Source organism: Anolis carolinensis, unplaced genomic scaffold (genome assembly GCF_035594765.1).
Source record: "Anolis carolinensis isolate JA03-04 unplaced genomic scaffold, rAnoCar3.1.pri scaffold_8, whole genome shotgun sequence".
In the NCBI taxonomy this organism is placed as follows: domain Eukaryota; kingdom Metazoa; phylum Chordata; class Lepidosauria; order Squamata; family Dactyloidae; genus Anolis; species Anolis carolinensis.
Window position 1 is genome coordinate 25,670,602 of NW_026943819.1, and position 15,480 is coordinate 25,686,081.

A 15,480-nucleotide genomic window follows, 5' to 3' on the forward strand; every position below is an offset into this window, starting at 1 on the left:
GTTGGATAAGTGAGACTCTACTGTATATTAATAATCATGTTGGACATGTTTCTCCTACTGTAGGATTTTTTTTCCATTTTGTCAGTGGAGTTCAATCTATTGATAGTAACTTAGTTTTTTATGTAGACATGGAAAACAAGACAATAGATAAGGTCACATATGAACTCAGCAGCACTCCTAAGAAGGTTGGCATGATTTCAGAATACTTGGATCTACGTTTTTTAAAAGCAATTTTTATTTGATTAGGAATGAAATCTCCCTTCATCTCAGTTACCAGGCTGTAAAATGGGACCAATATTGGGACTACTAGGACCCCCCGGTGTAGGACCGCTCTGGTGGGAAGGTGACAGCACTCCATGCAGTCATGCCGGCCACGTGACTTTGGAGGTGTCTATGGACAACGCCGGCTCTTTGGCTTAGAAATGGAGATGAGCACCAACCCCCAGAGTTGGACACGACGGGACTTAATGTCAGGGGGAAACCTTTATTTTACCTGCCTAGTGAGGCTACTTCATAAACAAAAAGGGAACAGGTACAAAGCACCAAATAACCCTAAAATCTGGCAAGAAGCTATGAAACAAATACAGTCATTGCCTAACCGTGCATTTATTTGCCTTTCCCGATTGCTGAGCCAAGAGCAGTTGCTCTTTTAATACCCCAATCTTCAATTATGTCCCGATTAAAGAGGGCAATAAGGCAAGTCCTTGTTTATTGGAGGGTCAAGAAGTTATTGAACCACACCGAACTGCAATAAGTCTCGTGGACTCTTTAACTTTTCAACTCCTACCATCACAGCATATGCTCTTTTCCATGGATATAATGCCGGCAAGGCGCCTGGAGGATCAAGACAATTGTTTCATCAGAAGACCCATTTCAGTGTTGCCACTGCTTTTGCCTCGCCTACCCCTCAAATTGGGATTATCGCCATTAAATTCAGATTACACAAAACCAAGTGAACAAAAGGGCGAGTGGAAAATCGCATCTTAAACTGGAACTTGACCGTGGACTGCGTCGTTTGGGTAAATAATACGATTATCCAACATGTTAACTTCTCTGATGCCTTAACTTTAAGCAGCCAAAACACTACCATCTGTTGCCACAAGAGGGAAGGTCTCAGACTATCAGTCAACATCTGGAAAGCTTGCAAAAGAAACAAAAATATTCAGTCAATGCCTATGAAGCATATTGTCCCTTGGACAAGGAGAATTTATGTAAAATACTATTTCTGAGAAAGTATATAACTAAGCCATGGATATACGGTATGCAGTCCCATATGCCGGGATTTTGTGTTGATATGCAAACCAAGAGTAGATGCAGCCTATGGAAAGTCTTCATCATGGAAAAACTATGTCTGGCCACTTCAATGTATGACACAGACTGGAAATGCAACATATGCATCTCTAGTAAGTTTGACTGCTTTGTTCAGTCCCAGAACTCAATTAAGGACATTGCAAAATCTATGCCTAGCAGGCCCATATCATTACATTGCATTACACATATACGAGGGTTGAATGAAAAGTAATGCCTCCACCTTCGTAACCCCTCAACAAATTGATTACAAATAAAGATAGAATTACATAAAATGAACTTACAGTAGCAACATTCTTGGAAATTAAATCCATAAAAAGTTCAGTCCTTGTTGCCTAGAGAAACAGCTGTGGATCGGGGTGGGAGGCAAACTGCGTTGGATAATCCAGAACTTTGGATAAGTGAATGTTGGATAAGTGAGAGACTACTGTAAAGCAAATAGTTATTCTCTATATGAAAATAACTTTTTAAAAATGCCAATAAAACTCAGGTTTTTAAACCCATTCTCACAATAGCCTGCCATTTCATATACAGTAGAGTCTTACTTATCCAACGCTCTGGATTATCCAATGCATGTTTTCAATGCATTGTGATATTTTGGTGCTAAAGTCGTAAATACAGTAATTACTACATAGCATTAATGTGTAATGAACTACCTTTTCTGTCAAATTTGTTGTATAACATGATGTTTTGGTGCTTAATTTGTAAAATCATAACCTATTTTGATGTTTAATAGGCTTTTCCTTAATCCCTCCTTATTATCCAAGATATTTGCTTATCCAATGTTCTGCCAGCCCGTTTATGTTGGATAAGTGAGACTCTACTGTAACTATATCCTCAATTTGCTTCTGACTTGATAAATAAATCAGTTTTAACTATGTGTTTTTAATAAGTCCTGTATTTAATTCTATTTGTATGCTTTGGGTTTCAGTTTTACATATTGTATGGTTTTTAGTGTTAGCCGCTTTGAGTCTCCTTTGGAAGAGAAGAAACAGGATATTATTATTAGTAGTAGTAGTAGTGGTAGTAGTAGCAGTAGTAGTAGTAGTAGCCAAAGAAAAGAAGGAAAGTGACCAAGGAATGCAAATAAAGCAAATAGTTATTCTCTATATGAGAATAACTTTTTAAAAATGCCAATAAAACTCAGATTTTAAAACCCAATCTCACAATAGCCTCCCATTTCATATAAAGTAGAGTCTCACTTATCCAACATTCGCTTATCCAACATTCTGGATTATCCAATGCAGTCTGCCTTTTAGTACTCAATGTTTTTATAGTCAATGTTTTCAATACATCGTGATATTTTGCTGCTAAATTTGTAAATACAGTAATTACTACATAGCATTACTGCATATTGAACTACTTTTTCTGTAAAAATTTGTTGTAAAACATGATGTTTTGGTGCTTAATTTGTAAAATCATAACCTAATTTGATGTTTAATAGGCTTTTCCTTAATCCCTCCTTATTATCCAACATATTCGCTTATCCAACGTTCTGCCGGCCCGTTTATGTTGGATAAGTGAGACTCTACTGTACAATCAAGGCATGCCATTAGCTTTGAAATGTTTCTATTGGTTGTGTTTTCTTTTCCTTTTTTAAAAAAAAGATCAACTTCTCCCTTCCCTCGAGAGAGACAAGAGTTTGATTTCTCATTCCGGCGGCTTAAGTACGATTTATTAATAGCGAGGCCTTTAATTAGCCGGCAAACGGGTCCTCCGAAGGCAGTGGCGAAAGGAAACAGGCTCCTTGCCTTCCTCCGTGATTGACTTCCCAACAAGACCTAAATGCTATTATTCCAAAGTGATTTCCCTATCGGCGGGAAGTTTTATTTCTGTCATCATGTCACTGATGAAATCTTGATGGCAATACAATATGAGGCCCAGCAGCATCAACACATCGCGGCCGGCACTAACAAGCCACACTGGCTACCCGGAGTCAGCACTCGGAGGATAATTTGAAAGCGAGCGGAGCGATAATGCCATGCGCCCTGGACTTGGCTGCCCATTGACAGCAAATTGACTTCTGCTAATAGCATTCAGGAGGGGAGGAGGGCGAGGCGGCGAGTAAAGCATATTGACTGGCCAACTGCGGCGCCTCGGTCGCCTTTAATCCACAATTGCTCTGGACGGGAATGTTTTAATGCAACTTTAGCATCAATTGCATTCACGGGGCAATGGCCAGCCTGCTGGGGAAGCGCTGCGCAAAACGGCTGTGCTCGGAGCGAGCGGTGGCTTCGGAGCTCATGGTTATCGATCGCTCTTGTCTTGGGAGCCCGGCTTATAATTATTTCATTAGGCCGCTTAACGGTTATCAAATATGAAGACTTCCAAGGCTCTGTTGAGGAGTCGTCGGAAGCATCCACACCATAGAATGTATGCAGTTTGACACCGCGTTAGTTGCCATGGTTCAATACTACGGACTCAAGGAAGTAGTAGTATTACTCATAAATCTGTACAGCAAAGAACCAACAAGTATAGTTGTAAAGAACTCAGGCAGAGGGGGATCTTTTTTAAAATCCCACCTCTGACACCGATTTTGGAGATATGGAGGGGTTCCTATTAATTATTATAGATATTTTACTATATCCACTGCCACCAGAGGTAAAAATGTTTATATTTAAAAGCTGCCACCAAATTATAGATGTTTTATAATGCTGCCACCAAATTACAAAGGGGATTATCAACTCTTGCCACCACTATAGGAATATGTAGCCACTAGCTACCTAGAGAGGAGACTTTTATTTTTCTTCTTTCTTCTTGTTTATTCTTGATGTGTGTATGTTTGTATGACTGAGATGTTTGAGAGAACAATAACAAGTTTATTCAGACACAGCTTAATGGATACAATTCTCACTTAGAGGCACTTTCCTTAACAATTGCAATAACAGAATGAGGTGATTCAAACTTCCTAAAATGTCACTTCTTTCTCCACTAACAGACTACCTTAAAATAAGCCACCAAACTTATTTTTAGACTGACTCAGATAAACTCTTGAGCCTCCCTGATTCCCTCAACTGAGAATCAGACTTCCCTGTACCTTATCAGGGCACAGACTACCTAAAATAAGTCACCAAACTTATTTTAGAATGGACTCAAATCCCACATTTGAGCCACCCTGATCCTCCAACTGAGAATCAGACTTCCCTGTGGTTCGCTGATCACAGACACTGGCTGACTAACTGACTTTCCCTCCAAATTCTGCTCTTTCTTCAGCTAAACCAATTGGCTCCGCCCCTTCTCCATGGCAACCAACTCTGAGTGCTGAGTAACTGAAATATTAACCCTTTTTAAAACACAGTTAAACATGGCATCTGTAAATAAAAAATCACACTTCGTTACAATAGTGAAGTTGGATCCAGACTTTTGTTGCATCTTATTAGGGATTCCTCTTCTTCAGAAGGGGAAGGGGGGCAGGAAAGTGTTCATGAATCTGAGAGTGAGTTGGAATCGGAGGAGGAGACTTTGCAAATACCCACATTTCAGGAGAGGCGAAAGGAAACAGAGCAGAGACATCGTTCAGCTAGATTAGTTGCCAGAAATGCAGCTGTGTGATTAGGAACTGCCCTAGCAGCTGTGAGGGGACTCAGGGCTATAAAGCAGAAGAAGGTGCAGCCAGCTCTTGCTGGTAAGAAACTGACTCTAATGCCTTCACTTCACTCTCCTTGTGCCTGCTTCAAGTCTGCATCTGGATTTATTGCTGTTTCTTTGTCTGAAGTTTGACCGCTGTTTGATTTGGGAGTTTATCAGAGACTGTGTTTGCCCTATGACTTCCTTGCTTCTTTTTGCATTATTCCACTGAAAGTGCTGTACTTTATGTTTTGCTGAAGTAAAGCAGTTTTCATTTACTTACCACAGTGTTTTAAGGCTGCTCTTGAAAGACAAAACAGGGCGCATCTGCACTGTAGAATGAATGCAGTTTGATTCACCTTAACTGCCATGGCTCAGTGTTAAGGAATCCTAACAGTAGTAGTTTTACAAAGTCTTCAGCTTTCTCCATCACTGAACTACAACTCACAGGATTCCATAGCTTTGAACATGGAAGCTAAAGTGCGGTTTATCTGAAGTGCCGTATTTACTTTAGTAGAATACGGCATCAAATGTAATGTGTACCTCAATTCTAGCTTTAGATTCAAGTAAATATAGTAATTCTACAGTGTAGGTGCAACCTATGACAAAGACTGGCTCTACATTGCCAAATAATGGCCTTTGAACAGCGCTGAACTGCATTATATGGGTCTACATTGACCATATAGTGCTGTTCAACTTGCATTATTTGGAGTGTCGACTCAGCCAAAGGCAATGTCTTCTTTGCCAAGAAAACCCCATAATGGCTTCAACAACAACAATATAGTATTTAAATATTATACAAAGTTGAATGTTTTAATTTCATTTTCCCCCTCCAAATTTTTTTAGTGTATGTAGCTATCAACATTGTGAATCGCATCCAGGCACAAGGAATGGTAGTCAAATTGGGAGACCTTCTGACCACACCTGAGACACCTTTTGGAGACACCCAAGGAAACCATAAACACATATCGCTGAGCCATGGCAGTTAAAATAGTGCCAAAATCCATTAATTCCACAGTGTGGGTGCACCCACATCCATCACCCAAAACACTAATCCACACTGTTGCGCACAGTGTTGACAGTCCAAATCTAGGTGGTTTGCCAAAGCTTGATGGCACAAGCTTGACTTGTGGATGGAAGGGAAACAAGGGTGGAGATATCTTGTTCTGTATAGAGAGGGAGCTCCAAAGTCCACCTCTATCCCTTGTTCCCAAACAAGCCTAAGAAGACGGTAGGATAAAGAGAAAGACCTCTCCAGATGATCTTGGAGCATAAAAGGATGAACTTCCTGATGGTAAGAGATGTTCAGCAGTGGGATATGCTGTTCTGGAGTCTGATAGGGTATCTGTTGCACTCTAGCCTTGAGACACCTTTTCACCCAGCACCACACCAGAGCCCAATAGTACTAACTACATCCATTTATTAAGAAAAACATGTACAAATGAGTAAAAGGGATTTCCCAAAAAAGCAGTAGAAAAGGAACTATAAAATAGCAGCAGTCTATATACAAAAGAGCAATAGTCCAAAAATGGCAAAATACACGAAATCAAGAGAGTCAAAATCATGAGCATAAATCCATGAGCATGAAAACAGGAATTTTTTTCCCAAGGCAAACTCTTCCAGGAACATAGGCAAACTCAGGAAACTTGAATCATGAACTTGAGGGCTTAGACAGGAACCTGGACCTTTAGGCAACATTGTCTCCTCTGAAAGACATGAAGTAAACAGCACTTAATTTAAACCCAAGCCCGACCAAGAAGCCATCAAATCATACCTCACACACCTGGGTTTCAAGGACTTCTCCATGAGTCTCTTTGAATGCCTATTTAATCTATCTTTCACTCCCTCCGTCCTGAGACCTAATCTGAAATTGGGGGAAAACTCCCCATCAGCTGAAGGCTGATTCCCAAGAGAAATAGATCTTTCACCAGTTTCCCTTTCCTCTGTTGCTAAGGGACGAACATCAGAATCCAAAACATTCTCTGTCTCATCTTCAACTGCCTGCAATTCTCCCTGATCATACGAGGACTCCTCCGTTTGTTCAGGTTGAAACCCGTCATCTCCTCACCCTCTGAGAAATCCCCTGTCCCTTGCTGAGCCCTAACAGTATCATTCTCTGGAGGTTTTAAAGTAGAGTTTGGATGGCTATCTGTCAGGACTTGGATTGTATGTTCCTACACGGTGGTTGGGCTGGATGGATCTTCCAACTCTAGAATTCTAAGATTCTATATTGAGAACTCTTCTCCTTTGGATTCACAAGAACTTGTCTTGCACTCAAATTCTCCAATTCTAGGTGGCTGGACCTTGATTCATGTTTCTGGCCAGGTCTCAGGACTTCTCTGAAGAGTGTTGAAGGTGTTCTGAAGAAGAGTAAAACCAAACCCCAACGCATTGGTTGGGTCTCACCAAACTACAACTCCTAGGATCCCATAGCTTGGAACCGTGGCAGTTAAAGTGGTGTCAAACTGCATTAATTCTGCAGTGTAAATGCACCCGAAGACTTCCACTCTCGCTAGGGTTGGGTACATAAAATAAAATAAAAACCTTGTCTAGAATATCAAGGTAACATAGCTGAAGGCATGGTATTATTGTGATAAGGACTGGATTTGTATTCCGGCTTTGTTGAGAGCCAATGTATTCATTTCCACCTTTATGTTTTTTAAAACCTTGGACACTTTGGTGGAACTCAGCCCTAATTTTAACACCCGATTCCTCTTCTCCGTCTTTTCCTCCTCTGTCTTTCCTGGATAGGTAATGCCGTGGGTAGACTCCTTTATCAGTATTCTTGGCTGCCTCCTGACAGATGCTCATTTTCTGTTGCCTCAACCTGCACTGACCTCATTTTCTATCGCTGAGCAGCCAAGGAGTTGGCCAAAATTAGTTATATTAGTGGCTCCTGATACACTCCGTTTATTTGTGAGGCGACAAATATTTCAGCCATTAGGATCTTTCCGTCTCTTATCAGCTTAAATGCACTCACTTATATTCCAAATCACTTCCTAATTTAAAAGCCTATTTGTCTAGATTGTTGGAGGCGCAGGCAACGGAGGGGAGGGAAATAAATAAGGAAACAAACAAAACGCTGAGCACTTACCCGCTGATAGGGCTGTACTCTTACACACAAAGTCCTAATGACTGGCGGTGTCGCCGAGGCATGGCACAATCCCAGGATGGAAATGCGGTCCCTTGCTGAATATGGAGTCGGAAGGACCAGGATTTGAAGGAGGGGAAGGAGGGGGAGATGGCCTAATAGGCCCTGATTTCCCCGCCGGAACAACAAAGGCGAAGAGCACATCTATGCATGGTTTCACTTCGATGCTTTAATATTATCCCAGAAGTACGGGAAGCATACCTTAGCCGTAGGACATGCATTTCGCAGAGAGAAGTCGAAGGGTGCATCTACACTGAAGCATTAATGCTGTTTGACATTGCTTCAACTGTCAGGGTTCATTACAACCAGTCTTTGAGCAATTCCTTTTACACTTAGTTCCAGCGAGCAGACACTGGGGTTCAGGTCATAAAAGTGACCCCACAAGTCTGGGACCTTCCCAAAATTTGATTCAAAGGATGGAGGTTACATGACCCAAGGGTGCATCTAGACCAGGCATACACAAACTTGCACTTTGAAATGGTCATATGATTGGTCAAACAAATAAAGTATTATTATTATTATTATTATTATTATTATTATTATTATTATTATTATTATTATTATTATTATGACACAGCAAACAAGATAGATATGCTAGATTTTGTATCACAAAATCACAAGTCGAACACTTCCCAGTAAGGTGGCCTTTTGCAGATGCCAGATCGTAATTTTGTCAATGTCTATTTTTTCCAAATGCCGGCTGAGATCTTTTGGCACGGCACCCAATGTGCCGATCACCACCGGGACCACCTATACTGGTTTCTGCAGTAGTTCAATCTTGAGTCCTGATGTTGTTGTTGTTGTTGTTGTTGTTGTATGGCACAGCAAACAAGATAGACATGCTGGATTTTGTATCACAAAGTCACAAGTCAAACACTTCCCAAGTGTCTAGGACTGTGTGATGTATTTTCGGATGAAGCTTGCAGATCCCAGTAGGGTGGCCTTTTGCAGTTGCCACATCGTAATTTTGTCAGTGTCTATTGTTTCCAAATGCCGGCTGAGATCTTTTGGCACGGCACCCAGTGAGCCCATCACCACCAGGACCACCTGCACTGGTTTCTGCCAGAGTCTTTGGAGTTCAATCTTGAGGTCCTGAGAGCGGCTGAGGTTTTCCTGTTGTTTTTCGTCAATGCGACTGTCACCTGGGATGGCAACATCAATAATCCACAACTGTGATGTCTGGTGTGTTGTGTTCCAGAACTTTGTCAGTCTGGATTCGGAAGTCCCACAGTATCTTTGCGTGCTCATTTTCCAATACTTTTGCAGGTTTGTGATCCCACCCGTTCTTTGCTGCTGGGAGGTGGTACTTGAGGCATAAGTTCCAATGAATCATTTGGGCCACATAGTTGTGCTTCTGTTTGTAGTCTGTGCGATTTTCTTACAGCAGCTGAGGATATGATCAATGGTTTCGTCGGTTTCCTTGCACAGTTTGCATTTTGGGTCATCAGCTGATTTTTCGATCTTGGCCTTAATTGCCTTTGTCCTGATGTCTTGCTCCTGGGCTGCAAGGATCAGGCCTTCTGTCTCCTTCTTCAGGGTCCCATTCGTGAGCCACAGCCAGGTCTTCTCCTTGTCAGCTTTTCCTTCAATTTTGTCAAGGAACTTTCCATGCAATGCTTTGTTGTGCCAGCTGTCAGCTCTAGTTTGCAGTGCGGTTTTCTTGTACTGTTTCTTTGTCTGCTGTGTTTTGAGGAGTTTCTGATTTATTATTATTATTATTATTATTATTATTATTATTATTATTATTATTATTATTACACTTCAGTAAGCAGGTAGTTAATCACAGTAGGCCTTAATATTTTAGACTGATGTCTCCAAAATTTAGTTTTCATTCATTCATTTGCCATATAATTCCGTTCAAACCATATATCGTATTTTGGCACACATTCACCATAAAACAAGTCTTTGCCTTCTCCATATATTTGTAAATTTTTCTATCAGTCTTCTATTCATTCGAGAAGAACATGGCTTATCCCAGTTATGTCATTCTAAGACTTGAGTGCATCTACACTGTAGAGTGCATACACAGACTTTGACCTTCCAGGTGTTTTGGACTGAAGTCCAAAACATCTGGTGGGCCAAAGTTTGCCCATGCCTGATCTAGACTGTAAATTAATGCGGTTTCATGCCACTCCAACTGCTATAGCTCAGTGCTATGGAATAATAGGAGAGCTACTGTGTTGTTGTGAGTTTTCCGTACTGTATGGCCATGTTCCCGAAGCATCCTCTCTTGACGTTTCGCCCACACGAAATGCATGCATATTAATGCATGCAGCCACCTGAATTATCAAGGGAACTGGCCACAGGTGCCATTGCCTATACTATGCAGAAACTGTTATAACATAGTCTGAAACTGAGCTTGAAGGACAGAGCCCTGTAGCTAAGCTGCATGCAACTATTTACCCCAGCATGGTATCCCAATACATAAGAAACAAATGAGATCGCAGTCTTTCCTGCAGAACCTAATGGGTTTCTATCTTCCTACCTCCCAGCCTTGCTGCTTTTCTTGTCTATTCTCAGGGCTTTTGGTATGGGAAATGTGGCTTCCACACACAAGATTCGTCTCAGCATTGTGATGTAAAGATAAAGGTTTTTCCCTGACATTAAGTCCAACTCTGAAGAACCGGCATTGTCCGTAGACACCTCCAAGGTCATGTGGCCGGCATGACTGCATGGAGCGCTGTTACCTTCCCACTGGAGCAGTACCTATTGATCTACTCACATTGGCATGGTTTCAAACTGCTAGATTGACAGAAGCTGGGGCTAACAGCGGGAGCTCACCCTGCTCCCTGGATTTGAACCATCGACCTTTCGATCAGCAAGTTCAGCAGCTCACCGGTTTAATCTGCTGCACCATCAGGGGTCTTTGTGATGTAGTATCTATATAAACCCTTGCTTTTATGACACTTTTGCAGAGTAGGGATGGATGCACATATAATCTGAGGGACAATGTCCGGCTTTTATAGATTTATTTATTTATTAGCGTCTGAATTCTGGCCCAAAACTTGTATCCCTTGACATTTGGTTGGTTTGAATACTTTAGTCCCATCTAGCCACTTGGAGTTGTCTTTCCGGAAGGAAAGCGGGATACAAATATAATCACTATCATCTATTTTGTCTCTTTCAGAATAGCTTACTTTCCAATCTCACATATGATTTGCATGCGCAGTGTAATCCCATTATATAAAATGACACATTGGGATGCAAGAAGGTGATCACATTCGCTCGCACACACAGAAGATGTAAATTTTCAAACACACATCTAATACTGGCTGCCTAGATCAAGTGCGGCAGGTTTTCCGGGGAAAGATGAAGCCCTGGTATGTGTGTATGGCTAAATTGGCAACCTAAATGTCCCAATCCCTAAGGCAGTGGTTCTCAACCTGTGGGTCCCCAGGTGTTTTGGACTACAACTCCCAGAAATCCCAGCCAGTTTGCCAGCTGTTAGGATTTCTCGGAGTTGAAGGCCAAAACATCTGGGGACCCACAGCTTGAGAACCACTGCCCTATAGTGGAGATGTGTCCTTAATAAGGAGGAAAGGGTGGAATCTGGCCTTCCCAGTAGGCTCAAACCAAAGCAAACTTCTGCAACTTCTCTAGTTTGTGTATTGTTAATAATTTTTGCCAGTTGAGTGGTTCGTAGCTACTAGCTGGTGCATGTATTTCTTTGCTGTTTGATTATGGACTGGAGAAAAAATGAACTTTGATCTAGCAATTGAAATTGAAGGAAGATGTGAATCTTTGGGTCCTTCCACACAGCCATATAATTCAGAATATCAAGGCAGAGAATCCACAATATCTGCTTTGGAATGGATTATCTGAGTCCACATTGCCATATATTTATTTCCAGTATTTATATTCTGCCCTTTTCACCCTGACGGGGACTCAGGGTGAATCACAATGCACATATACATATACATTCAATGCCATTAGACGTACGACATATAGACACACACAGAGGCAATTTAACATTTTCCAGCTTCCGGTTTCATCAGGGTATGCTCTATTCCGGCCACAGGGGGAGCTGCTGCCTCATCGTCCATTTGTGACACCGAGTCCTTGATGGAGTACTTCCTCATTCCTTTTCACACACTGCTGGAAGTTTTTATGTTGTCATAAATTAGTTAAATTAGTCTCCCCTCATAAAGCGGTAGCTAAATTTTCTACTTGATAGATGCAACTGTCTTTCAAGCTTCTTAGGTCAACAGCGAGCTAGGCTATTAATGGTCGGGAGCTCAATCCGAACCGGGCTGGCTTCGAACTGATGACCTCTTTGTCATGTATAGATGTCAGTTCCATTGATTCAGGTGGTTGATAGTCTAATTGGGCTTAGGAAATGGATTCAGTCTCCACATATCTGTTAGGTCCACATACGGATCTCATAACTTCTGTGACATATCACTGATAGCAATACAGCTCTGCTCCTGAAAATCTACATAGAAGTAGCTGAGATAGTGACACTTTTGCATTCGGATAGTTCAATGGACACAAATTTGTTTTCATGCACGAAATTATTAAAAATAATATGCTGAAAACTACCTCTAGGCTTCATAATAAGGCCCATGCCTGGTATAGCCAGTGAAATAGAAGAAAAAATTGAGTTTTTCCTCTCTCCTTCCCTCTTTTTCCTTTCAATTTTGTGCTTTATTTGGATGTAAGATGTGAGTCCCTTCTTTCTTTCCTTCTCGTTTCTTTCAAATTTGCAAATTACACAGAAGGGTTGGAAAAACTTCATGTGTCCTATAGTTTCTCCGGCCGCTTGTATTTTTAAAAATTACGTCGCCACAAATAAAAAATAAAATCGAGCACACTTCATCATATTTATTAACTTTCCGCATTTGGTTCGCGAAAACGCTGGGAGCTCAGCCGCTGATGGAAACGTATTGATTTTCGTCCCTGTATTGAATGCTTCCGAAAGGAAGGAGGGGGAAAAAAGATGCAGCGCCCCTGGTTCCAATTAAAATCACCTGTTAACTTTTAAAAAGTCCCTTTTAAAAGGGGTTTAAAAGATTTTCATTTAATTGATTCCCCGTGTAAAAAATGCCCTTTACAATTACTACGATAAACTAGCCGGTACCTGCTGGGTAAAATCCTATTTGAGATGTTGATCAAGGCTTCCACACTTACCACTTTTCATACTGAGTTTTTAAATTCCTTATTGATAGCTTGCATCTGTCGGAAACGGATATTTTTGTGCTCAAGGAGGAAAAGGGCTGGGAGGGAAGGGAAAGCTTTTTAAAAGGTCTGGCATGGCTTTATTTTGATCACAGGTTGCAAGTGTTAACCAAGCTGTGGATGGCACTAGATACACCGAAACCTTTGGGCACACCTTGGACAACGAGGGTGAAGTGGCCTCAATCTATAAATCCCAGCAACTACAACTCCTGAATGTCAAGGTCTATTTTCCCCAAACTCCATTAGTGTTCACATTTGGGTATATTGAGTATTTGTGCCAAGTTTGCTCCACATTCATCATTGTTTGAGTCCACAGTGCTCTCTGGATGTAGGTGAACTACAACTCCCAAACTCAAGGTCAGTGCGCACCAAACCCTTCCAGTATTTCCTGTTGGTCATGAGAGTTCTGTGTACCAAGTTTGGTTCAATTCCATCATTGGTGGAGTTTGGAATGCTCTTTGATTGTAGGTAAACTATAAATCCCAGCAACTACAACTTCTAAATGTCAAGGTCTATTTTCCCCAAACTCCACCAGTGTTCACATTTGGGCATATTGAGTATTCGTGCCAAGTTTGGCCCAGATCCATCATTGTTTTGAGTCCACAGTGCTCTCTGGATGTAGGTGAACCACAACTCCCAGACTCAAGGTCAATGCCCACCAAACCCTTCCAGTATTTTCTGTTGGTCATGGGAGTTCTCTGTGCCAAGTTTGGTTCAATTCCATCACTGGTGGAGTTCGAAATGCTCTTTGATTGTAGGTGAACTATAAATCCCAACAACTACAACTCCCAAATGACAAAAACAATCCCCTCCACAACCCCAGCAGTATTCAAATTTGGGCATATCGGGTTGGTATTTGTGCCAATTTTGGTCCAGTGAATGACAATACATTGTGTGTATCAGATATTTACATTATGATTCATAACTGTAGAAAAATGGTAGTTATGAAGTAGCAACAAAAATAATTTTATGGTTGGAGGTCACCACAACATGAGGAAATGTATTAAGGTGTCACAATATTAGGAAGGTTGAGAACCACTGGTTTAGGGCCAGCTTGTGCAAGGCATTGATTCCTTGTGTAGGATTATTCCTTGTTTAGGGCATTGAGGAGTTGTAGTCCTGCTGCTATGGGATCACGGGAATTGTAGTCCTACTGGCATGAGATCTCAGGAACTGTGTCCTACTGTAATGGGAATTATGGTTCTACTGCTATGGGATCATAGGAGTTGTGGTCCTATTGCAATGGGTTCACAGGGGCTATGTCATACAGTAATGGGATCATGGGAACTGTAGTCCTATTGCTATGGGATCATGGGAGTTGTAGCCCTACTCCTATGGGATCATGGGTTGTCGTCCTACTGCTATGGAATCATGTGAGTTGTAGTCCTACTGCTACTGGATCATGGGTTGTAGACCTACTGCTATGGGATCATGGGAGTTGTAGCCCTACTCCTATGTGATCATGGGTTGTCGTCCTACTGCTATGGGCTCATGGGAGTTGTAGTCCAACTGCTATGGGATCATGGGAGTTGTAGTCCTACTGCTATGGGATCATGGGAGTTGTAGCCCTACTGCTATGGGATCATGAGAGTTGTAGTCCTATTGCTATGGGATCGTGGGTTGTAGACCTACTGCTATGGGATCATGGGTTGTCGTCCTACTGCTATGGGATCGTGGGAGTTGTAGTCCTACTCCTATGGGATCATGGTTTGTCATCCTACTGCTATGGGATCATGGGGGTTGTGGTCCTGTTATGGGATCATGGGAGTTGCAGTCCTACTGCTATGGGATCATGGGAGTTGTAGCCCTACTGCTATGGGATCGTGGGAGTTGCAGTCCTGTTATGGGATCATGGGAGTTGCAGTCCTACTGCTATGGGATCATGGGTTGTAGTCCTGTTATGGGATTGTGGAGTTTGTAGTCCTACTGCTATGGGATCATGGGAGTTGTAGTCCTGTTATGGGATCGTGGGAGTTGAGGCCCTACTGCTATGAGATCATGGGAGTTGTAGTTCAACTTCTCTGCCAAACGGTGCTCATGTCTTACTAAACTGCAACTTCCACGAACCCATAGTTCAAGCTACAATAATTCTATACTGTAAGCACACTTATGGTTCTTATTTAGCTCCCTGCTACTATTTCGATATTGCTCAGATTTATTGAAAACCTAATAGTCAAACAAGAGGAAAAGGAAATCACAATACCACTATTCCTTTCCATCAGAACTTTTTCCCTGTGAAGGAAAATAGGGGAATGAGTTCAACGTTACCCGTCAACCAC

At 41.7% G+C, this 15,480-nt stretch overlaps 1 long non-coding RNA gene across 1 annotated transcript; it reads right to left on the reverse strand.

Annotated features, from left to right (window-relative positions):
* Window positions 1-6,278: 6,278 nt before the first annotated feature.
* Window positions 6,279-7,111, reverse strand: LOC134293396 (uncharacterized). Its single transcript, XR_010000358.1, has 2 exons — window positions 6,659-7,111; window positions 6,279-6,581 (listed from the first exon to the last, which is right to left on the reverse strand). It is a non-coding gene; the product is annotated as an uncharacterized LOC134293396 (long non-coding RNA).
* Between the last annotated feature and the right edge of the window lie 8,369 nt (window positions 7,112-15,480).